Below are 23,505 nucleotides of genomic sequence, written 5' to 3'. Positions count from 1 at the left end.
GATGGCGGCGTTCACGGAGGAGGAGAGGGCGGTGGACGACGCGCTGGGCTACCCCAGGGCCTACGGCAGGCTGTGCCGCGCCGGCAGCGCGCTCGGTCTCCCCTACGCCCACGGCCCGCCCGGCGCCTTCCTCCCCTACGTCCTCCAGCCCCACGAGGTACGTACCTGCCTACCTTCCTTCTCTCCCGCAGATCCGCTCGCCCCGCTTCGACCTCCGCCGCGTCGTGATCTGATCTGATCTGGTGCGTGCAGGCGCTGCTGGCCAAGGACCTGAACGAGACGTTCCCGGTGGTGGACGCGGAGGCGGCGCCCACCGCCAACCCGCGCGGCTTCCCCAACCTGCTCTGGAAGCAGCTCCACCACCTCGGCAACGCCGGCTTCGACCCGGCGCTCTTCCGGGTCGACACCTACGGGAACGTGCTCTACCTCCACGCCGACGCCGCCTCGCCCCTCGCCTGGGACGTCCACCACTGGTTCCCCTGCGGCCCTGCGGACGGTGGTGTCTGTTCTGTCAATCAGTCTTCTGAACTGAATTCTGATGCTGGGTCTTCATCGATCTGCAGGGGGGAGGGAAGACGGTTCCGGGCAACCTGCGGATCATGCAGCTGCAGGCGTCCAGGAAGAAGCACAACAAGCTGGAGTTCCTTGTCCCCTGGTGGGATCTGCAGCTCGGCATCTCCGTCGACCAGTTCCTCTCCATCTTCGCCTCCAAGAACACCGACTTCAGGTGAGCTCCCGTCTGACGCCCTTTGCTGACCCCAACAGAGCATTCACGTTCCTCTTCGCCGACGGGGCCAGCGAGGAGCTGAGCTCGCTGCAGGCGGTGGAGGCGCACGCGTTCCCGCACCATTTCGCCGACATGAAGAAGAAGGTGGGCCTCGCGCCCGCCGCCATCGTATCTGCCAGGGGCTCCGACAGTTCGGTGCTCAAATCAGTTGACGCCAACAGACCAGTGAGGTCCAATTACCCCCTGATCGGTATTGCGGTTGTCAGAGAATTTCTTGCATTAATTTCCTCGCTTTTGCAACATCTGCATATGAGAGCTATGCATGATTGAGGGACTGCTTTTCCTGCACCTGCAAAGAAGTTCTCCGGCGAAAAGGACAAGAACTTGGCAGCCCACGGCGGCCATGGTGGTAACTCGATGATGAAAGAGAACAACAACCCAGATGTTGACGGCTACATCAGCAATCCTTACCTGTCCATAGCCATGGCTAGGGACTCGCTGAGGCAAAGAGAAGAGGCGAAGAAGAAGCAAGCTGAGCTCACTGAACTGGAGAATGAGGCAACCGAGATGCAGCAGAAGAATGAGGAGGAGAGGGTAGCCATCCAGGACCTGGAGGTTCAGCTGATCAAGAGGAGTCGGCGAGTGGAGAAGTGCCGTCGCTTGGCAGATGCCCAGGCCAACTACAAGACAGTGCTCGAGAAGATGATCAGAGACGCCATGCACCAGTAAGGATGTAAAACCAAGAGCTGCTAATTTCTTTGAAGAATCTTGATTAACTGGCGCTAATTTTTCATTGTGGTGCAAAATGCAGGAGTGTTGTGTACAAGGAACAACTCAGGCTGAATCAGGCTGCAACCAGCACTCTGATGGCGAGACTGGAGGCACAGAGAGCCATGTGTCACTCATCTGAAACCGAGCTCCGCAAGAAGTACCAGCACAGGGATGATCTGGAGAGGCAGGTGAAGCCTTTAATTGATCAAGCAAGGAAGAGGTACCAGGTTGACGATGAAATCCCAGAGGAAAGGCACTGTGAGAGTTTCAGGTACTAGCCAGAAAGAGTGTCGAGGAGCAGCCCTCTGAAGCAGGAGCTGAGGGTTTTCTTGGAGGAGGCTCAGAGGACTTCAGATGCATACAACATTTCCCTGGAGAGGGAAGAGATTGGAGAAGGGACTTCAACAATGAGTTATGTCAACACGGAACAACCTTCCAAGGTGATAAGCTTCCCAAGAAGGTCCATCTCCACTGATGAAAACAGGAGTTACACTGAAAGAGGAAGAGCTTCAGTAAGGGAGAAGCTAGAACAATCGGCGATCAGAGAGCGGCATCGTAACAGGGGAAGGGAAAGAAAGGAAACCATGGCATCAAGGGGTGTTGGTACACCTATGAAGTCAAGAAATGATAAGGGAAAGGCAGCCATGGCCGAGTCCGAGACTGAAAGGTCTCACCATGCAAGCCAGACGGTCTCATTTCCAAGGACCCCTTCGGTTCCACCAAGTCCTCCCTATAGAGTGACCGGAGTGTACGGAATGCCAAAGTACCCCACAGAGAAGTCGCTACCAGTTCAAAAGGATGATGAAATGCTTCATCCTCGACGTGTTGCCAGATCAGAAGACAACGCAAACATGAACTACAGAGGCAAGGGCAATGTTGATAAGTGGCTCCATATGCTCATGGACGACCAACAAGAAGGAAATGAAGCGGCATACCGTTCCTCAGAAGATTACAATGCCACCGAGAAGAACGGTTCGGACGATGAGCAAGAAATTCAAAGCAGAATCGACGATGACGAGAGCTGCAGGAATGAGATCACCGAATGTGTTGATGAGATCACTGAAAGTGTTGACAAGATCGTCGACGTCGGCGGTGAGAGTGCTGCTACTCACCATGGCACCCCAAGATGCAGGGATAGCTTTGACATCAAGGAGGAGAAAGTGGAAAGGAAGATCTGGTTCCCGAGGTCCGACAGCGGTAGGGGTTTCCGGTCCCTGCCATCCTCTCCTTCCAAGATCCTGGGAATGAGAAGAAACTCAGACTGTGCAGGCAGGAAACCTAAGGTGGGTCGCGACGATGATCACAGATACGGCTACGAGGATTCTGTATCTACGAGCAGCAGCAAGTTCCTCAGCAAATGCAAGCAGGCGATCAAGAAAACGGTACACAAATGAGGCAATCTCCCTGTTTATTCTTTTCCATGTGGTGTTTGTTGCATTTGTCTGAAGTGCTATTATTTTGTTTCTGTAGCTGAATAAGTTAGCGATGCATAGCTTGCAGACTACTGTCTGAGGTTCTGCCTGTGGAACATTTGTGGTTAGTTTAGTGATCACGTTTATGTGATCACATTCGTGTGTGTGTGTTTGTGTACAACTATTTGTTGATCTGTGAAAAAAAGATAGAACCAAATTCTTAGATTATGTATGTTTCTGTGAGTGAGGTTTACAGTAGTTTGAAGAACTCTGTCAGTAATCTTGGAAACATTTTCTATTTTACCCTTACAGAATTAAACTCCTATATTTCATTTCGTTCTTGATCCGCCGTACCAGTAGATTTACTTGCATATTCTGCAATACCAACGTAAGGAGAGAATCCAAATTAGAAACTGTAATAATTTATTATGTGACCAAAGAGAAACAGAGAAAAGTGAGGAGAAAAAGCTTGTAAACATGAGCGCCGCTGCCGGCTTGAGATTCCTCTGATGACATGGACTTGCGCCACTTGGGGGTCCGCCGCGTCGGCGTGGGCGTTGCCGTGGCCAGGCTGGCCCTGCCCTTCTTCCCGCTCGCCGGCGTCTGCCGCTCCATGCCGCTCTCGAGTCCTCGATCCTCGCGACGTCGGCGCCCATGCCGCCGCCACCGCAGCCAAACCAGAGCGTGCTCCACTTGAACCCGCCGCCGCGGCGCCTCCTCTCCGAGCCCAGCCTCTCCACGTGCTCCTGCAGCGCGCTGCACTGCACCTGCAGCCCAGACATGTCAGCGTACGCACTGGCGGATGAGAGCTGTCATCGGAGTTGGAAAATGTCCAGCGAACGAACCTGGAGCCTGGCGACGTCCTCGCGCAGGCGGCGCATCTCCTGGTGCTGCGCCAGGGCCTCGCGCTTGGAGGGGCAGCGGCCGCTGCCGGAGTGGAGGTCCAGCGCCGCCGCCGGGCTGCAGGGGACCCTGGCGCCGCTGAACGAGGCGCCCAGGTCGGCGAGGCGGTTGAGCTTGCCGTGCTCCGAGAAGAGCACCTGCATCACGGAGCACACCGGCAGCCGGTCGTTCTGGACCGCGTGCGCCGCCGCCTCCGCCGACAGCTTCCGCGCGTCGATCAGCCTCCACATCGACTTTGCGGTCCTCTTTCCCGGTGCCCGGATGCGCCTGGTACATGAGTCGAAATTGGAAATGAACAAACTTTTGTGATCCGGCTTGCGGAAAATTCTCAAATTGTGAAGTACTCCCTCCGCTCCTAAATATTTGTCTTTCTACAGATTTCAACAACTGACTACATAAGGATGTATATAGACATATTTTAGAGTGTAAATTCACTTATTTTGCTCCGTATATAGTCACTTGTTGAAATATCTAAAAAGACAAATATTTAGGAACGGAGGGAGTAACACATTACATTCAGAGTAATGAACAAAAGGCATGTCATCATCGTGGCCCCTTCTTCATCAAAGTCAAACAAACCTTGTTGTAGATAGTCGACGAGTCACTGTGCTAAGACTCCATAGAACTAGCACTAAACACGATAATGAACAAAAGCACAAATCAAAAAATCCAACTCATAGACACACAAACGCAGACGAACGTAAACCAAATCTAAGCAAATCCACTGAAGACCAACATTGACTGAATCAGACGATACCGTCGTTGGAGACACACCCTTCGTCGACGCTAAATGCACCGTCGGGACGGGGTGCTAGGCGAAAAGAACCATATTTTATCTTCAGAGAGCCTTTGCCGTCTCATTTTTTTTAGTAAGATACAAACCCTAACCAAACTAAGAAAAACATCAAAAAACAAAGTCCTTCCGTCATCAAGGGTCGGGACCCATCGCACGGCCACAGGAGATGAGGCAAATTGGCGTTGCCGCCGCCGGGAGACAGGGAGCCACGTCACATGTTCGCTTCGAGTTGCCAACAGTCTAATTTTGCCAGAAAGTTTGATTATTTGCCACACTTTTTCCCCACCACTTTGATAATTTCTCCAGAGAAGGATTGGTGGGGTCCCGAGTACCCTCCATTGACACAATATACGGCAAATTATCAAACACCCAAATAATGTGAATGATCCAAAGGACGTGGAGTATGTGATCCCGAGCTCAAGTGATCCAGGATGAATAGTAAAATCCAAAAATTATATTTTGAAAATTAAAAAAAACCTGCTTTTTCGGCTAGAAACATTGTTTTATTTCTACATGCATGCAAAAGTTTCATGATGAAATTACATTTGTGGAGGTGTTGGCAAAAAAAAAGTAATTTCATCATGAAATTTTGCATGCATGTAGAAAACACATCATTGTTTTTGGTAAAAAAAATTCATATTTTTAAATTTATTTTTTACTATTTTTTGGATTTTACCATTCATTCGGGATCACTTGAGCTCGGGATCATATGAGTACTTTTGTTGATCCAAAGACCTAAGTTTTGCATGGTACACACAAGGAACGGACTATATGTAGGGCCTTTGAAAAAAAACATCGTAAGTGGATTTTGCCCTCGTGGTTGGATAGAAATTGAACGGTTGGGCACTCTTCTTCCTCCTCTAGCCCAACCCCTCAGGGGTTCTTTGGATTGCAGGAATTTAGGAACGTAGAAATAGAAAAAACGTAGGATTGAGATGCCACGTCCAATGAATTCCAACATGATTTTAAAGCACATGAATTTTGTAAGATGTATCTTTGGATGGTGCAAGGAAATGAACGCAAGAATTTTGGAGAATTGAGGCGTTAGAGTAAAGAGAGATAAAGCTGATATAATACAAATTCAGAAGGGTCACCAACTAAGCGTTCACCTCCAGGTAAAAGACCGAGAAAACTTAAAATGCAACCGTAGAAGTTGTTTCAAAAAAAAAGATGCAACCGTAGAACTGAGCATGCCTTACATTCTAAATATACTAAACCTGGCCAGGTTTAGTTTACCAGGTTTTTTTTTTGACTTTTTCTTATCAGTAAAAACTTGACCAACCAAGCCATGACACGTGATTTACTGGGGATCTGGGATAGTACATCTTCGGGTGGATTTAGCAGTTCCCCCGAAAGAATCGTGGGCAGTTTGCTGTTGGCCTACATGCCTGTTCGATCGGCCTGTCCCCCCATTGACTGCATGCAGGGCTCAACTGATTCGGCGATTTGACTATGAGCTCTTCCACAGCGTTTTTTCTTCTTCTTTTATAAATTTGTTTCCTCATGCATGCATGTGCCTTTGTGTCGCTCAACCCTTCCGACAGGTTCGTTCTTTTTCCTCGCGTCTTTAGCCGTTCTATTGAGAGGATGCCACGTATGCGTCTGTTTACGATTTGGCTACGTTCTGTACAGGCGGTTGCCGCTTCTGTGGCGAGTTCTGGTCGCGTACATCTAGATCTGTAAGCATCGAGTAACTCTCTCTTCGATTGGTGTCTAATAGCTTAGAGAATCAATTCAAATCTGGAAAAGGAAGAACAGAGGAACAACGCACACCAGCCATATCTATCCTATCTAGTCGGCCGAAGCCATTCCGTCCGTCCCATCCGTTACAAGTGTCTTATGCGTACTTATACACAGGTCTATTAGACCCATTCCGGCCCAACTAACCGAGCAGGCCGCTTATGGACCCCCCCGGGCCTGGCCTTGTCGTTGCTTGCCGGATCGCCCTGTAGCTGATCACGCCTTGTCGATGCAGCGATAGCAGAGTCGCTGACAATCCCTCCTGGAACCGAAGCGGCTTGCCCCCAAGCCGGAGCCCGAGGAAAATTTTGCTTCAGTGTTTCCTGGTCTTCCCAGGTTGCCATGGATTCAGGCGAATTGCTCCACTTGATCAACACTTGAGCGATCGACTTGTTTCCTCGCTGAACCAGGCGGCGATCAAGGACTCTGGCTGGGACCTTTTCTGTAATTGGAAAAGGGCCGAAGTATTTGAAAGCCAACTTATGATTTGCCCGCGGAGTGATAGAAGATTGAATGTAAGGTTGCATCTTGAGAAAAACAGAGTCACCCACTTCAAATGATCTTTCAGTGCGATGTTTGTCAGCTTGTACTTTCATGCGTTGCTGGGCTCGCAGCAACTGCTGTTTAACTGACTCCATGATCACATGACGGTCCTCTAACCACTGATGAACATCAGAACTGGCAATCGCATCGGCAGGAGCAATACCAAAGTAACGAGGTGCATGCCCATAGACCACCTCAAACGGGGAATGACCTGTGGACGAATGCCAATTGGAATTGTACCACAGCTCGCAAAGCGGAAGCCATTGCGACCAACGATGGGGATGAGCGCTGATAAAACAACGAAGATATCCCTCGACTTGTTGATTGACGCGTTCTGTTTGCCCATCTGTCTGGGGATGCTGGCCTGAACTCATTCGGAGCTTGATGCCCATTCTGTTGCAGAATTCTTTCCAAAAAGAGCTAGTGAAAATTGGATCACGATCTAACACCAAGGACACTGGTAATCCATGAAGATGGTACACACGATCCAAGAAAGCTTCTGCTACTGTACTGGCAGTGTAAGGGTGCTTCAGAGCAATAAAGTGACCGTACTTGGACAATTTGTCGATGACCACCAAGATACAGTTAAACTGTCGAGATGGAGGCAACCCTTCAATGAAATCCATCATCATCATTTCCCATGGTTTGGAGGGTATTGGTAGTGGCTGCAATAATCATGGGTATGGTACCCGCTCAGGTTTAGCTAGCTGGCAAGTTTCACACTGTTGCAAAACAGATTTGATCATGGTTTTCATATTCTTCCAGTAAAATAGTTGAGAAATTCTTCTGAATGTTACTGGAAAACCAGAGTGGCCACCAGCTGAACTAGCATGCAAGTTACTAATGATTTTGCGTTGCAACTGATCATCTGCACCAATCCAGATCCTCTTCTTATATCTCAATAGCCCATCATGTAATGTAAACTTTGGATCAGCATCAGGATCAATAGTTAATTTCTGCAGAATGGCCTGAGCAGCCATGTCAGCTGAATAGCTCTGTATGATCTCTTGTATCCAAGCAGGCTGAACTGACGATGTCATGTAACAGTCTGCTGCTGGGTGAGGTCTGCGAGATAAAGCATCTGCAGCTCGATTATCTGATCCCTTCCTGTATACTATCTGATAGTTCAAACCCATCAATTTGGTAAGTGCTTTTTGCTGCCAAGCTGTATGCAATCGTTGCTCTGTCAAACTGACCAAGGCTCTCTGATCAGTTACTATCTGAAACTCCTTGAGTTGCAAATAAGAGCGCCACTATTCTATAGCTAGCAAGATGGCTAAGAACTCCTTTTCATACACTGAGAGAGTCTGATTGCGTGGGCCCAACGCCTTGCTGACAAAAGCAAGAGGATGTCCCTCTTGCATTAAAACTGCTCCAATACCACGGTCACTAGCATCTGTCTCAATGGTGAATACTTTCTTGAAATCAGGCAAGGCCAACACTGGGGCAGTTACTAATGCATTCTTCAGAGTTTGGAAGGCTGTTTCTTCTATGCTAGTCCACACGAATATGTTGCCCTTGCGCAGAAGATTGGTCAAGGGTTTTGCAATCACACCAAAATGGCGAATAAATTTCCTGTAGTATCCTGCCAAACCTAGGAAACTTCTGACTTCCTTAACAGAAACAGGTGTTGGCCACTGTTCTATAGTACTGATCTTTTCTGGATCTATTGACACTCCATCCTTGCTAATGATGTGACCCAGATAAAGTAACTTTTGAGATGCAGACTCACACTTGGACATTTTGACATACCACTGATCTCTCCTTAGCACCTGCAGTACTCTTCTGACATGCTGAAGATGTTGCTTCAGAGTTTTACTGAAGATAAGGATATCATCAAAAAACACTAACACAAAATATCTCAACGTTTCTGGTTCCTGAGATAACGTGACATTCATTGCCCCTTGAAATGCATTAGGTGCACCAGTAAGACCATAGCCCACCACTCTGAATTCAAAGTGACCATGATGTGTTTTAAATGCAGTTTTGTATTCTTCCCCAGGAGCTAGTCTGATTTGATGATACCCAGCCCTAAGGTCCAGTTTGGTGAACCAGTGAGCTCCATGCAGTTCATCCAGCAACTCATCAATTACTGGCATAGGAAAATTTCCCTTTATAGTGATTGCATTCAAGTGTCTGTAATCCACAACCAACCTCCAAGTATGATCCTTCTTCTTGACCAACAAAATGGGAGAAGAGAAGGGACTGTTACTTCTTCTAATTACTCCAGAGTCCAGCATTTCCTGAATTTGTTTCTCCACTTCATCCTTTAATTCTGGTGCCAATCTATAGGGTTTGAGAGAAAAAGACCTAGCACCTGGTATGAGGGGAATAGAATGATCACATGCTCTTTCTGGTGGAAGTCCAACAGGGATTGAGAACACATCCTTATATTCCTCTACCAAATCCTAAATTTCTGGTAGTACCTTAGCTGCATTTTCATCAGTTACTACTGACAGTTCAATGATGGTATAAGCAAATTCTACTGGTGCTATTCCTTGCAGTGTTACTGTTTTTCCATTGACAGCAAATGCCATCCACTTTTGCTCCCAGTCAACTGTCATGGGGCTGTACCTTGACAGCCAGTCCATTCCTAAAATTCCATCATAACAACTGAGGGGTAAAACCTTGAGATCATGTTCAAACAACTTTCCTTGCACTGACCACTGACAATTTGGAATGTAACTGCATCAGTTCATGATTCCTCCATTTGCAACTCTGACCTTGATTGTTGTGCATTCCTTCAAACCTGGTAATTTTGCAGCTGTGGCAGTATCTATAAATGAGTGAGTACTACCAGAGTCTACTAAAAAGGTTTTCTGCTGTCCATTAATGTCAACCATCAGTTGAAATGCCTTGCTCTTGGACGATTTTCCCTCTGCAGCTTCTGATAAGGCCATAAGGTTCACTTCCTCATCATTAGTATCTGAACCATTGCTGCTAGTGCATTGGAAGAATTCCACCATTTCCTGCACAACATGTAATGAGACTGCTTGTTTACACTGATGGTCTCTGCCCCACTTCTCTCCACACATGAAACACAACCCTTTTGCCTTGCGATATGCACGAAGAGCAGCCCATTTATCTTCTCCCACAGTTTGCTTATATGTTTCTGAGGACTTGGGTGGCAGTGCCTTAGGCTGACTAACTGTCAAAGTTGATGGCTGTCTCCTGACAGCCTGGCTCACATGCGGAGAAGAACTTGTCAGAGATTCATGCAGAAGTGCTAGATCATATGCTGAATCCAAATCTTGGGGTTGATGTAGCGCCACCAACACTTGGACTGCAAAGTTTAACCCATCAATGAACTTAGTAACATAGTGAACTGATTCTGGTACCGCTTCATATGCCGACAATTGGTCATATAGTTCAGCGAACTGTTCCACATACTCCGCTACTGTGCCCACTTGAGAGATGCTGTGGAACTTGCGCACCAGTGCCTGATGCTGATTGCGACCAAAACGGCATTGCAACAATCTGCAGAATTCCTCCCACGACGCATCCGGAACTCTGCGCTGCACAGATTCTAACCATCGAGCTGCGGGTCCTTCAAACATGGTAGAAGCGAACTGTATCCATAACTGACGAGGTGTTCCACACATGCTGAAATAATCCTCACATCTGGTTTGCCATAATCTCGGATTGGTACCGTCGAACCGTGACAGATCGATGCGAGGACCAAAACTGAAGTGCTCAGTATTCTCACGGTGGAATTCAGTGTATCGAGACGATTGGACTGGGTTGAGCTCTGATCTCATACCTCTGGCTGGAGGGGGAACATATGGACGGGCGTGTTCCTTTCCCTTGACTAGTGGAGCTGATCGGCTGCCCTCTCCACCTCCATCGCTGCCACCCATCTGGGTTGGACTGGCTTGCGGGCGGCTGCCCAGGGACGATGAGTTGGCGGTCGGCGGTCGCTCCATTCCAGCACGGATCTCATCCATGTCGACCCCGATCGACATCTTGAGATCGTCGATCCGCGTCGTCAGATCGCCCACGATGGATTGCATCGACTTGGAGGCCTCCTCATCCTGTCGCTTGAACCGCACGTCGAGGGACTCCGCCAAGTCAGCCTTGAGGAACTCGTACACCGCCTTCGTCGCCGGCAACAGACTCTCCATGATTTCTCGGTGATGATGCGCCGCGAATCTCGTCGCGTGCGGGTGATTGTTCGGAGCTTGTTGTGCCAGGATCTGTAGCTCTGATGCCAATTGTAAGCACCGAGTAACTCTCTCTTCGATTGGTGTCTAATAGCTTACAGAATCAATTCAAATCTAGGGAAGAAGGAAGAACAGAGGAACAACACACACCAGCCACATCTATCCTATCCAGTCGGCCGAAGCCATTCCGTCCGTCCCACCCGTTACAAGTGTCTCCTGCGTACTTATACACAGGTCTATTAGACCCATTCTGGCCCAACTAACCGAGCAGGCCGCTTATGGACCCTCCTGGGCCTGGCCTTGTCGTTGCTTGCCGGATCGCCCTGTAACTGATCACGCCTTGTCGATGCAGCGATAGCAGAGTCGCTGACAAGATCGTTCGGCGCCTGTATAAAACGGCTTTGCCCCATCGCTTCTAGACCTCACCAATGCGTTTGCCGACTTTCTCCAAACTAGGCGATCCCATGTCCGCCGGACCGCGTCTTGCCGGTGCTCTCACCGTTGGGTCTCCATCTCACCGTGGCATGTCGGCTGGGCGTCGATCCAAGCAGCTTGGCAGGCGTGTTCCGCCGCGTGTTGTGTGATTGACATGGCGACAGCGTTCGCAGCGACGCTGGTGGCCGCATGCACCAGCATGGCCATTGCGTCCTCTAGAGGCCCCGTAGCGGCAGAATCCATGGGTGCCTGGCGCCTGCACCAACATGGCAATGGCTTCCACGGCGAGGTGGGATCATGGTGCATGAGCGGCGGAGTCCATGGGCGCCGATGCCGCCAAGTGCGAGCTGCCGAGAACCTCGCTGCCGCCGTCGGCCGGCCAGGGACCCGGTGAGATCCTCACAATCACGGCCGCCGCCACCACCAGTGAATTCATCGTCTGCAATCTGGCCATCGATGGAAGACATGGACATGCGCCCGTCGTTGGGGTCATTGCCCTGGAATTCGGCCTGCTGTTATTAGTTGTTAAATTAGTCGTCTACGTCATGACCGGGCTGGTACTGATGGACGGGTTCATCAAGCAGTTCTGCAGTGTTCTGTTGCTGGCCATGATTCTTCTGGTGCTTTTTTGTCGCACACCGTAGGAGTACTTCTTGGCGAGCATGGCGAAGATATCACGGCGAATGACGACGTCCCGAGGGCCTCGAGGACCTGCCCGCCTGCTACGTGCTACCTCGCCCTCGACGCCGCCAAGCACCACCGTGGCATGGTCACCGCGTTCCGCAGCATCGCTTCCTCTTCGTCTTGGCGCCACATCGCTTCTTCTCCGCCTTGGCGCCACACACCAGGAGAACCCGACGTTGCTGCGTGGCGCGCGCGAGCCATTCAAAAGGGAGCTCGCCGCACGCATGAGCATGATCCAGGCATCCAACAGCACTTGCGCCCTGCGGCCACAAAGTGGGGTTCTGTCACTGCCACCAGGTGCCCGTACCGGGCAGGAGCTGCCTCGAGCCGATGCCGTTGCAGCTCTACGGAGCGAGAAGCGCTTGTCGCTGTGCCAGCTAATCACGCGTACAAGCTGTCCGCCGTGGCGGCGGCACACACCACCAACAGTCAGATTACGAAGTATGATTAGGGGTTAGTACTTAGTAATCAGATTGTAATTCTGACCATAACAGAGGAAGAAATGTCATGGTTAGTGTAATATTTAGCAGCAAAGTAGGTAATATCAGGGAAGGATATATGTGCATCATGAATCAGATTCTGGTCATTTAATCCTTGCAGGTCGTCGCAAATGGAGACCTGTCATATAAATATAATTCAGTAAAGTTTGTATAGAGTTGCATAGTTAGCTACACAAGCTCATTCCTGTAGGTTCTGTCAAAAAAAAAAACTCATTCATGTAGGAAACTGTTTTTAAAACACTACCTGCTAGATTATATAGTACTCGATTGTTGATTGAACAAATACACAAGCACATCTCTAAATATTTAGACGATTTGCAAAGGATTATTTCTGCTAGCATATCAAATTTAGTGATGTTTGCCTGACTGAATTTTTTCTTTGCATGTTTGCTTAACTAAAAGGGGTGCATATCGAGGCAAGAGACAACAATGTTATCTTAGGATCAGAGAGCAGACACCATGCATAGATCTTAGAATGTGTCAGCATGCACATTCTTAAGTAGAGACGTGCCACTAAACCACTGCATACATACAGAGCTTATGTGGATTCGCCTTCATTTTTGACAAATTTCTGCAGTTTCCCCTCCCTGTAACATGTTCATATGGGAAATTTGTGTCATCACTCTAAATCAGCTATGCTGTCATGGCTGAGCTCTCAGTGGAGAGGGGATGGAAGGGAAGGAGACACCGCTATCTTTTTTTCTTTCAGTCATTCGTAGTAATATTTTTGTTTGAATGGAGGGAACAATTGTAAAATATCAGTTCTCAGCCTTCATGCAGTACTGACCAAGCTAATTAAAATGCCACAGCATGGTTATTTGCTTTATGAAAGCATTTGCTTATGTTAGCAATGTCATTGGTAGGACATATCGTTTCACTTACTCAATTTTACTCATGTTGGTGCTATTTTTTGATGTCTACCTCCGATTGATGTTGCCCAAGCTGTCTTGGTACATATACATCGGCACTAGAAAAAAATCAGCGAAATGCATCAGCAAGGCGATGTTGCCCAGGCTGCCTTGGAATACATCTGTTGTTCTACACTCACTTTAACATAGTCATCAGTGACCATAGTTATCATGCCTTTGAAGCTATGAAGAGAAGCCTATTTCTATTTTTTGAACTCTGCCTCCTGCCGCCCCCCCCCCCCCCCCCCCCCCCCCCCGAGCCCCCGCGTCGCTCCCAGGGGCGACTCGGGAGGCGAAACCCTAGCCGCCGCCCAGGCTCCCCTCCTTCCCCTCCCTCCCCTCGCCGTCGCCGAAGGATGCCGGCGGGCAAAGCCCTCACCGGTGGACGGCGGCGACGGGGCCCTCGTTCGTGTGCTCGCGCGCCGCTGCTGGACGTGCTGGAGCGGCGGGAGCGCGCGGTGGCGCGGCGGGCGGCCGTCTGCTCGCGGGGAGGTCGAGATGGCGTGGACTGCGTGCGCGGTGGCGCTGCCTTGGCGGCCGCCGGCCGCTGATGCGTGCGGCAGAGTTGAGGGCGCCTAGATCTGGGCCGCGCGAGCCCGCCCAGGCCCGCGACAAGAACTCTGCCCCACCCACCCTTCTCCCTCCTCCCACCCCTCCCGTCCTCCGCCGGCGGTTGCCGCTGGGTTAACAAGCACGCGCGCGGCGACCCTGACGGTTGCTGCTCCGCTGTGCCCCGGCGGATCTTGGCGGCGGAGGCTGCGGGCCAGCGCAGCGGCGGCGCGGTGCAGGTGGCTGCTGCCGCCTGCTGGACGCGCTCCCGGCGGTGGCCGGCCTGCTGGAGCTGCGCTGGTCGGTGCCCACTCCTGTGACGACAACGTTTCTAGGCTTCCCCATGTGTGTTGGTCTTCTCTGATGATTCTTCGCCATGCCCGGTCTGCCAATGCATCTGAGGTCTTCGTTCTTGGGTCCGGGCGAAATCCCCGCGCAGCGACGGCCTGCGCTGTCAACGGCGACGCCCGAGGGTGCCGTCACCTCCTTGGAGGCGTTGGCATGACCCTGACCGGACCTCCTCCTCAAGCACCGGGAGAAATCCTAGGTCCGGCCTCCCGGACCGGGCAGCGGCGGCGTCTCAACGCCGTTCCCCTCTTGATGGCGCTGCTTTGGCTGCAAGTGGAGTACTTGATGCGGCAGATGGTGGTTGGCGATGCATCGATCTGGCGTAGACTGCTAGACAAGGAGCAGGTCGCAACGTTTGCCTGCGCCAGCGATCCCCAATGGATGCTACACCAGTTCCAATCAGGCCCTGCCTTTCACCCGCTGACTCTCTAGGCACATGGGTGCGAGGTACGTCGGTCTGGGCAGTCCTGAAGCTGCATTCGTCCCTGGAAGTGTCTGGCAATGGCAGTGATGCTGCCCTGTTGCTTCGAGTCTCGGTGCTTCGCCATTTTGGCTGGAGGCAAGGCTGGGCGAGGCCTAATGTCGTTGCGTGTCTGTAGTTGAGGGCACCTCCTCACCTAGCTGTAGTCACTTGGTGAGGACGGTCGTGTGTGTGTGTGTGTGTGTGTGTGTGTGTGCGTGTGTGTGTGTGTCCCTCCTTTCTGGAGGTTGTACCCCCGATGTCTTCCTGTTCAATGCAATGAAACACAACTCTTTTGCGTTTTCTCGAAAAAAAAGAAGCCTATTTTCAGCACAAGTACGAGTCTACACCAAGCAATGGCACTTCAACATGGCCCGCCAGCAAATAAATGCTCAAAAAAATAGTTCACATGACAAACTAATAAGATCATGGCAAAGACGTGCAACATTTTTTCGAAATCATAGCATTGCACATGTCCCCAACGCTCACAAACTAAAGATCCAATCATCTCATATACCGGTGCTAAGCCACCACAAGATTGTATTGAAGAATTTGCAGAAGCTCTATGCCTCTTCATCACATGCACCAATCCCACAGGAGGCCACACTAGAATGAGAAAACTATTGATACCTACAATACCATATATAGAATATGGAACTATATTTATGATGAGTCTAATGATATAAGTCTAGCATTCTAAATGTAAATGTTTTTCTCCATAAAGTTGGTCAAAGCTTGTGAGGTTTGACTTCTTATAAGATCTATACGCACAAAATTATGGAACGGAGGGAGTATAAACTATGAGTGGTTGTAATGTGTATGATCTTAGTATAAGTGTATCAATCTTCATACTTTGTAGAATATGACGATATGTGAAGACTAAATCTATGTTTTTCAGTTCATATTTATACATTGATTTCTTTATTGTAGCTCTCAGACATGGCATTATTGATGCATAACCAATTTTTATCTTCACTATAAAGACACACACATCATCTATCTCACATGAAATTAAAAAATCCGGAATAATCAAACCAATAAAATAAAAAACAAGAGTTAAAACTAAGCACATGAAACTACATGTGAAGATGAAAATCAAACGCATTGTGAGAAAAAATTACAATTAAACTTACACGAACGTGAAAAACTCTTGAAGAACACAACAACTAACATAAACAACCAACCAACTAGCCAAATAATCAGCGCAAGGCTCTTTCTATCCACAAATACATAACTTATATGTAGCGTCTAGATAATGTGTGTTCCTTTATAAAAGATTTCAACATCCATACCAATATGATGTTTATACATACGGCACGACATAAAAAAGTGAACATGCAACAATTGAGTAGCTAATCAAATAATTATCAGATAAAGTTTAATACCACCGTATACAAGATTTCTCTCACAACGTATCAGCAGGGCATGGCTATGTAGAGCGGACTGTACACGGTTTTAGTACGTAGCCTGTGTCATTTTATTTGTCAACATGCATCATGCATGGTTGTAATAAATGTACTACTTTCCCATCTTGAGCTCTTATATCACCGTCCCTGTGTATGTATCAATGTGTTTTTCTTAATATAATAGCATATAGCACACGTGGAGCCATCATGTACATTTTCTTTAGCTTATAAATAATTGTTCATGATTCTAACATGACGTACAGACGGGCGCGGCGTGCCGCTACGCGGGTTAAACTAGTATAGTCCCAAAATTGAACATGAACATCTTTTTTCTGATCCTAGTTTTGCACGCGGATCCGTCCTCTGCAGAGCGCGACAATGCCAACGTTTGTGGTGGATGTCATGACAGGGACAACACTGTAAAACTGCACAGAACAGTGGAGCAGATGACATCCACTTTGATTTGTCGGGATGCATTTCGATACGAAAAGCTCTGAACTTGTGATACGCATGCGGCAATGCCCATGAAACTAAGTTTGCCTAAGGTTGCCACATCTAAGGTTAGGCAAGTTTGACCAATTTAGATGGGTGTTTGGTTCAAGCCACACCTTAGGCAAGCCATATTAGGGTCCCATACCACATACACTCAAAAAGTATGGCAAGATTCCCTTAGACTTGTCAATTTGTGGCTCTCAGGGGATGTTTGGTTCTAGGCCTAACCATGCCACACTTTGCCGTGGGGTTGTTTGGTTCTAGGCCTAGCATTACCACACTTTGCCACACATTTTTGCCAAGCTTGCCTAAGGTTAGTTTATCAAAATGAAAGCCACAAGTTGGCAAGCCTAAGGGGATCTTGCCATATTTTTTGTGTGTATGCCATGTGGGGTCCAAGTGTGGCTTACCTAAGGTGTGACTTGAACCAAACACTCACCTAAGTTAGTCAAACTTGCCTAATTTTAGGTGTGGCAACATTTGGCAAAGTTAGTCACAAACCAAACAGCACAATGTTGTCACACTTGCCTAAGGTTAGTTCTTTAAAATGAGAGCCACAAATTGGCAAGCCTAAGGAAATCTTGCCACACTTTTTAAGTGTATGTGATGTGGGACCCTAGTGTGGCTTGCCTAAGGTGTGGCTTGAACCAAACACCCATCTAAATTGGTCAAACTTGACTAACTTTAGATGTGGCAACCTTAGACAAACTTAGTCCCAAACCAAACAATCCCTCATTTTAAAAAACTAACCTTAGGCAAGTATGACAACATATTGTATGGTAAAGTGTGTCATGGTTAGGCCTAGAACCAAACACCCCCTGCAAGATGAATCATGTCTGCTATGGCAGCGAATTGGCCATAAATATCTACAGAACATGCTCTGGCCGTCTCCGCAAGATCCCCAGCCTGACAACTTCGTCCACACATTATGAGATGAAATCCGAAGGGAATATTGTACTAGTAAAGCTGTACTGTGAGTGAGTGTGAGCAGTGAAGTTGCTACTACTCGGGAAAACAAACAAACAAACAGTGGCGTGGATGAGAACAAAAGGGCACCGGACTATAGACAAGAGGGATTAATTGGATATATGCGCCTATTCCCGTGCGTGACAACAGGTAACATTTTGTTGTGTAGCAGTCGGAGCTCCCATGACCAAACACACCAACAGGCATAGTAACTCCGACTAATGATAAAGGCATTTTCAGTTTGGTTTTCTAGCAAAATCTCCTGGTGTGTGCGACGGATGAATGCGGACAAGAATGTAAAACAGTGTTTTCAACTGTGCGTACTTGCGCCATTCTCCTCGTTTGGCAGGAGAGGATCCAACAACACCGCGCCGCCGCCCGCTCACAGTGTCGCCGCCCGACTCCTCCTCAACGCGCCGCAGACCAACTCCTCGATGCCGATGTACCTCCTCCGCCATACTGGGCTTCTCCCCGGTGGTAAGCCCTCGCCTCGTCTCCCCCTCTTTCCCCATCGCCGTCCAGGTTTCTTCCATCCGCCGGTCCATGGCTGCCGCCTCGTCTTCCCCGGCGAGCTCGCCAAGCACGCCGTCTCCGAGGGCAGCAGGGCCGTCAACAAGTTCACCTCCTCCTAGACTGATGATGTGTCGTTGGTTTCTGTATCTGCACTGTCGACTATGCCTACCTATCTGCAAGTAGTGGTAGTAGTATGTGTTGTTGATTTTTTACTTGGTGACTGAATTGATCTCTGCCATGTCTGCTTTCATATGGCAGCAGCTTGGTATTACTCCGAAAATGGCAGTAGCTTCAAACTTGCTCCGACGGTGCTCTGTAGTTAGATGATGGTGTGTGCTCTGACCATGTTATCCTACTGCAAGATTTGTGCTGGAATTTGTGTTCTTGGATAAATCAGAAGTGGCATATGCAACTGAATTATGTCGCTCTTAAGTCTTACCTAGCAAATGTCCTACCTAGCAAATGTAAAGATGTTTGCCAATCACTGTTTAGTAAACTAGTTCTATTTGCAGGCTATCATCCGAGTAGTCATTCATTACCCAGCTTAAGCCAATACAGGTTACACTCCAAATAGACCGGGTAAGTGATTCTCTCTGTAGATATTGTATAGGCAATATTCTGCCAAGCTTAGAAAATATATATTATCCCAAATTTGGTGTATATTCATTTTTATTTGCATTCGTTTCTGTTTATAACTGGGTCAGATGCTCATTCAGTTGCACATGGTTGTCTGGATGAATCATGCTTATAAATATTATTTATGCATTGTATTGTGCAAGTCGTCATCAGTCACTCAATTGATTAGGTGGATGTTTGTTTCTAGTCTGAATGATTATGTATCATCCTACATGCTTGTTCCAAGTTTTCCTTTGCCTGAATCTTAATCAATTAACGGATAAAATCTTACATAATTTGTTTCTTGTTTTGTATCCTATTCCAAGTTGGTCTGTACTGCTTTTGTTGGAGAAGACATGAAGATGCAGTACTACTATGGAAATGTCTAACTGTTTGACAATATGATTGTAGTTCTCACATGATTCTCTTGCTGCCGTTGAGTGATGATCCTTCATATTGTGGCTGTATGTGTTCTCTGGTTGATAAAGGTCATAGTGATTATTTTTGTGGAGTCCCCCTTGTTAGCTTATTTTTTCAGGTTACGTCCTCAACTAAGATTTGGTAAGTAGCCATCTCCTATCTTCGAGGCAAATACTCGACCGATTCTTTTTTGCCATTCACCTGAGAAAGGCAGCATTAATACTAACCTCCTGCTATGATCTTGAATTTTTGTAGTGCAAATGGCGGACATTTAGCTAGTGGTACATGCCTTGCCGGGCTCCCCGACGGATAGTGTCTGACTTGCAAGCACGGCGGAGGCTTTGTCCACGGTCCTGCAGTGGACGATATTGTTTGGTCGGCAATGATAAAGTGCTCCCACAATGGCTGCCAGAGCGAGTCACCTAGCACGAGCTTGACGATCACCACCGTGCTTCTACACTTCTGTAGCAACATGATTACTTTTACGTGTGGATTCTACCTGTAGCAAGTATTTCTGCTATGATGTTGTTTTGCTTGTAAAGATTGGATTTTTGGATGCCTTGCACCATCGTATATCAATATAAAAACCCTGCGTACCAAACAACACTTTTATACAAAAAAGATTGTGGATAGAGGAGGATTGGGAATTCAGGGGGATTTGAGAGGATTGGGTGGAAAAGAGGGATTCACCGAATCCCCTCAAATCCCCACCCCCTTTGGGGCTGGAAACCCCCTGTACCAAACAAGGCCTTAGGCCTTGTTCGGTTTGGGAGGGTTTGAAGAGGTTTGAAAAGGATTGAAGGGGATTAAATCCCTTACAAGTGAAAATCCTTCTCAAACCTCCCCAATCCCCTTCAATCCCTGTGGCAAGGGGATTAACCGAACATGGCCTTATGGATTCCTGCCACATGTGGTGTGTACTGTGAGTGTGTACAGTAATAGCTTCTCACGGTATGACATCATAAAGTTTGGTTATTGACTATATCACTAAACTTTTTTTTTTGCTATGATCATTATGCCAGCATGCCATAGTGGTTACTGGTTAACCATGTACTTCCTCCATTCCTAAATATTTGTCTTTTTAGAGATTTCAAATGGACTATCACATACGGATGTATATAGACATATTTTACAATGTAGATTCACTCATTTTGCTCCGTATGTAGCTTGTTAAAATATCTAGAAAGACAAATATTTAGGAACGGAAGGAGTACCTTCTACCACGCTGGTGCGCTGTCCCATGCAAAATGCAGTGGTCAAACGCAACAACACATGTACTACGCGCTGTCACAAGTTTTCATGCAGTCTTTTTTTCTTTTTTTGAGACAAATTTTCACGCAGTCTTCTGGCAGTTGACCAATAGTACAAAGTGCAACGTCGAGAAAGATAAAAATGGAAACGGAGTTAAGTAAGCATGCATGCATGGTCACCTTGAGGTAGGTGTCGACGGCGCGGTAGAGGGCGGCGTCGGCCGCGCGCGCGTGGGCGAGCTCCTCGAGCTCGGCGGGCCGCAGCCCGGCCTCCAGCGCGGCCTCCGCCAGGTACGCGTCCACCAGCCCTCGCCACCCTGGCCCCGGCCCCGCCGCCGGCGCCCTTGCCGCCCTCCTTGAGGAACCCGCGCACCAGCGGCACCAGGGCCGCCCCGGGGGGGGGGGGGGGGGGGGGGGGCAGAGGGGGCAGCCGCCCAGCCTGCTAGGTTCACGTACACGAACGCGTCTAGCACTAGGCCATGGGCTGGACATATAGACGCAGGCAGCCGCTCGCTCCAATCCTCTCCGATGTGTGTATTCCTAATTCCCTTTCGAGATGGCCAGATCTGATCACGAGTTCGCATCTTCAGGACGATCGTGATCCTGTCCCGGCCCCCAGCTCTAATCGCGAGTTGCGGTTTCACCCGCGGACTCGGATCTCCAATCTCCACTCGAGGTGTGATCCGCTGTCGCCAAGAGTCTGACGCACTCGAGGTACATCGAGCTGCTGGTCCATCTCCATCCTATGATTGGCTGATCATCAGACCATCACCGATGGCAATCCCACATATTCAAGGTATACCGTATTCTCCGTATTACCATTCCCTATTTAGCTAATTAAGTAATTAATCTTTGCATACAATGCCGTGTAGCTTTTGCGAGTTCAACTTATGATGTATTTATTCTCAAAATTGTGTGTATTTGCCTGTATCAATGATTTCATACAAATATTGGTTTTGGATGGATCTAGATGTATATATATACACACACACACACAGAAACTAGCAAAGTGACATGCATTTTAATGGATTCATAATATAATAGTATACTTGTTAAAAATAATAAAAAACATCTAGTTCTTGATTATAAAAATATGGTAAGTTTCACCCAAGTATGTTCCTCTTATTTGTTGGATGATCTGTGGAAGGGTTGTGTCTTGTTTGGAGAGACCAAATAATTTTCTGCAAACGTCAAGCAGAGGAGCGGGGTCCTTTCGCAATACCAAAACCTTCCTTGCATACAGTAGATGCAAATCGGATGGGTAGAAGTGGAAGAACATTGACACTGTAGAGATAGTTATATAGTTATAACTGTTACGAATTTACAATGGTTGAAGTAAAGGGTCCCGAGTTTTCGTTTCGCCCGGGCCCCCAAAATCTCAAAACCGGCCGTGAGCTGCACGTCCAGCAGCGTCGACCCGCCCGGCGCGTGCCCGAACGCCGGCATCATCACGGCCGCCAGCGTCGCCTGGTCCAGCCGCCGCGCCGCGCGGGATTCCAGCTCCCGCAGCAGCGCCGCGTCCGCGCCCACCATGCTCCCCGCCCGGAGCAGCTTCAGCAGGAAGTCGCACGTGATGCCGTCGTCGGCGGCCGCGCCGTTGGGCGGGTCCGGCGGGAGCGCGGCGACGAGGGTCTCCAGGAGCAGGCGCTTTTTGAGCCACGTGGCGGTGGGGCTCTCCGGGGGCAGGAAGCGGCCGGACGCGGACGTGGCCACGTCCGGCGGCCACTTGGCGGCGTAGTGGAACAGCACGCTCGGGAGCAGGTCAGGGCCGGGCTTGGACTTTACGGCGGCGACGGTGCGCGCGAAGCTCTCCACGTCGTTGACGCACGTGTCGTCCACGCATGCCAGAACCCATGGCTCCGAGGAGGAGCGCGCGTGGTCGGCGGCTGCCGCCGCGGTGCCGCGAGCGCGCGGCGACGGGGTCCTGGGGCTGTGGCTCTGAGACGACGACTTCATGGCGGGGCGGGGCGGGGCGGCGCGCGAGCTCGGAGCTCAGCTGCTTCAAGTTCACGGTGCGTGCATCGGGGTATGGACCAAAGAGCGGGCGAGGCTGTGGGCGAGAGATGACGACACCCACCATTGGAGCTGCGTGTCGTACTATGTCATATGTGGCTGCCCATGATAAACAAGGGGTGTGTTTTCCGAGTAAAATTCATGGTGGTTGTACCCTATAGGGAGAGGCGATTTGAAGGACGGGCTCGCGTGCACAGTCAAATTTAACAATTTTGACCCGTGAACGAAAACATTTCACAAAATAAACTGCTCTTGAAATTAAATTCACTCAGCTAACGTTTTGAATGACACCCGACATGAAGGTGCCACATCCTATGGTGCAGCGCTTAGCTCGCAGGCGTTGCACATTTGTCCAGCGTGGCATCCCCGGGGCCCCGCACCAAGCAGTGCAGCGCCTCAGAGCTAGACACCACACATTAATGTGCAGCGCCTAGCCCCTAGGCATTGCACTGTGATTTAGAGGCAACCGCGTGCTCACCCTCCCTGCACCCCACCCTGATGAGGATACAGACCTGGGTAGGGTCATAGGCCTGACCTATATGTCCTACCCAAGGTCACTACCCTAGAAGATAAGAAGTCCAAGAGGTAACAAGGGACCCTCAGTTAAAGATGTCGAGTGCAATCCACTCGACCAGCCATGTCACTCGGGAGTCCCCTTACCTATTGTCACTCGGCCACCCAAGGAATCAGTCGACCTACCGAAGATCAGGAGTCACTCAGCATTGCAACGGGCAGGCGTTCACTCCGTAGTCTTTAAGGTCATTAACAACACTTAAGGCTGGCGTTATCAGTAACGCTCTCACTTTATGTACATTAAGTCCCTTGTAATGGAGGGCGGTGAGGGTCCTGGCGTACTCTATATAAGCCACCCCCTCCTCTGGCACAAGGGTTTGT

At 49.1% G+C, this 23,505-nt stretch overlaps 2 pseudogenes across 1 annotated transcript; one reads left to right on the top strand and one right to left on the bottom strand.

The window, feature by feature from the left end:
- The first annotated feature begins 1 nt into the window (after position 1).
- On the top strand, positions 2-3,138 carry LOC123067402 (uncharacterized; annotated as a pseudogene). The gene is made up of 6 exons (XR_006431534.1): positions 2-157; positions 253-473; positions 535-728; positions 761-985; positions 1,085-1,452; positions 1,539-3,138. The product of XR_006431534.1 is annotated as an uncharacterized protein (transcript).
- Positions 3,139-3,225: 87 nt separating this feature from the next.
- Positions 3,226-22,554, bottom strand: LOC123069044 (root phototropism protein 3-like; annotated as a pseudogene).
- Between the last annotated feature and the right edge of the window lie 951 nt (positions 22,555-23,505).

The sequence above is a fragment of the Triticum aestivum genome, chromosome 3B, assembly GCF_018294505.1.
Source record: "Triticum aestivum cultivar Chinese Spring chromosome 3B, IWGSC CS RefSeq v2.1, whole genome shotgun sequence".
Lineage (NCBI taxonomy): Eukaryota > Viridiplantae > Streptophyta > Magnoliopsida > Poales > Poaceae > Triticum > Triticum aestivum.
Note: the sequence above shows the minus strand (reverse complement) of the source record. Positions and strands in the feature narration are given on the sequence as shown.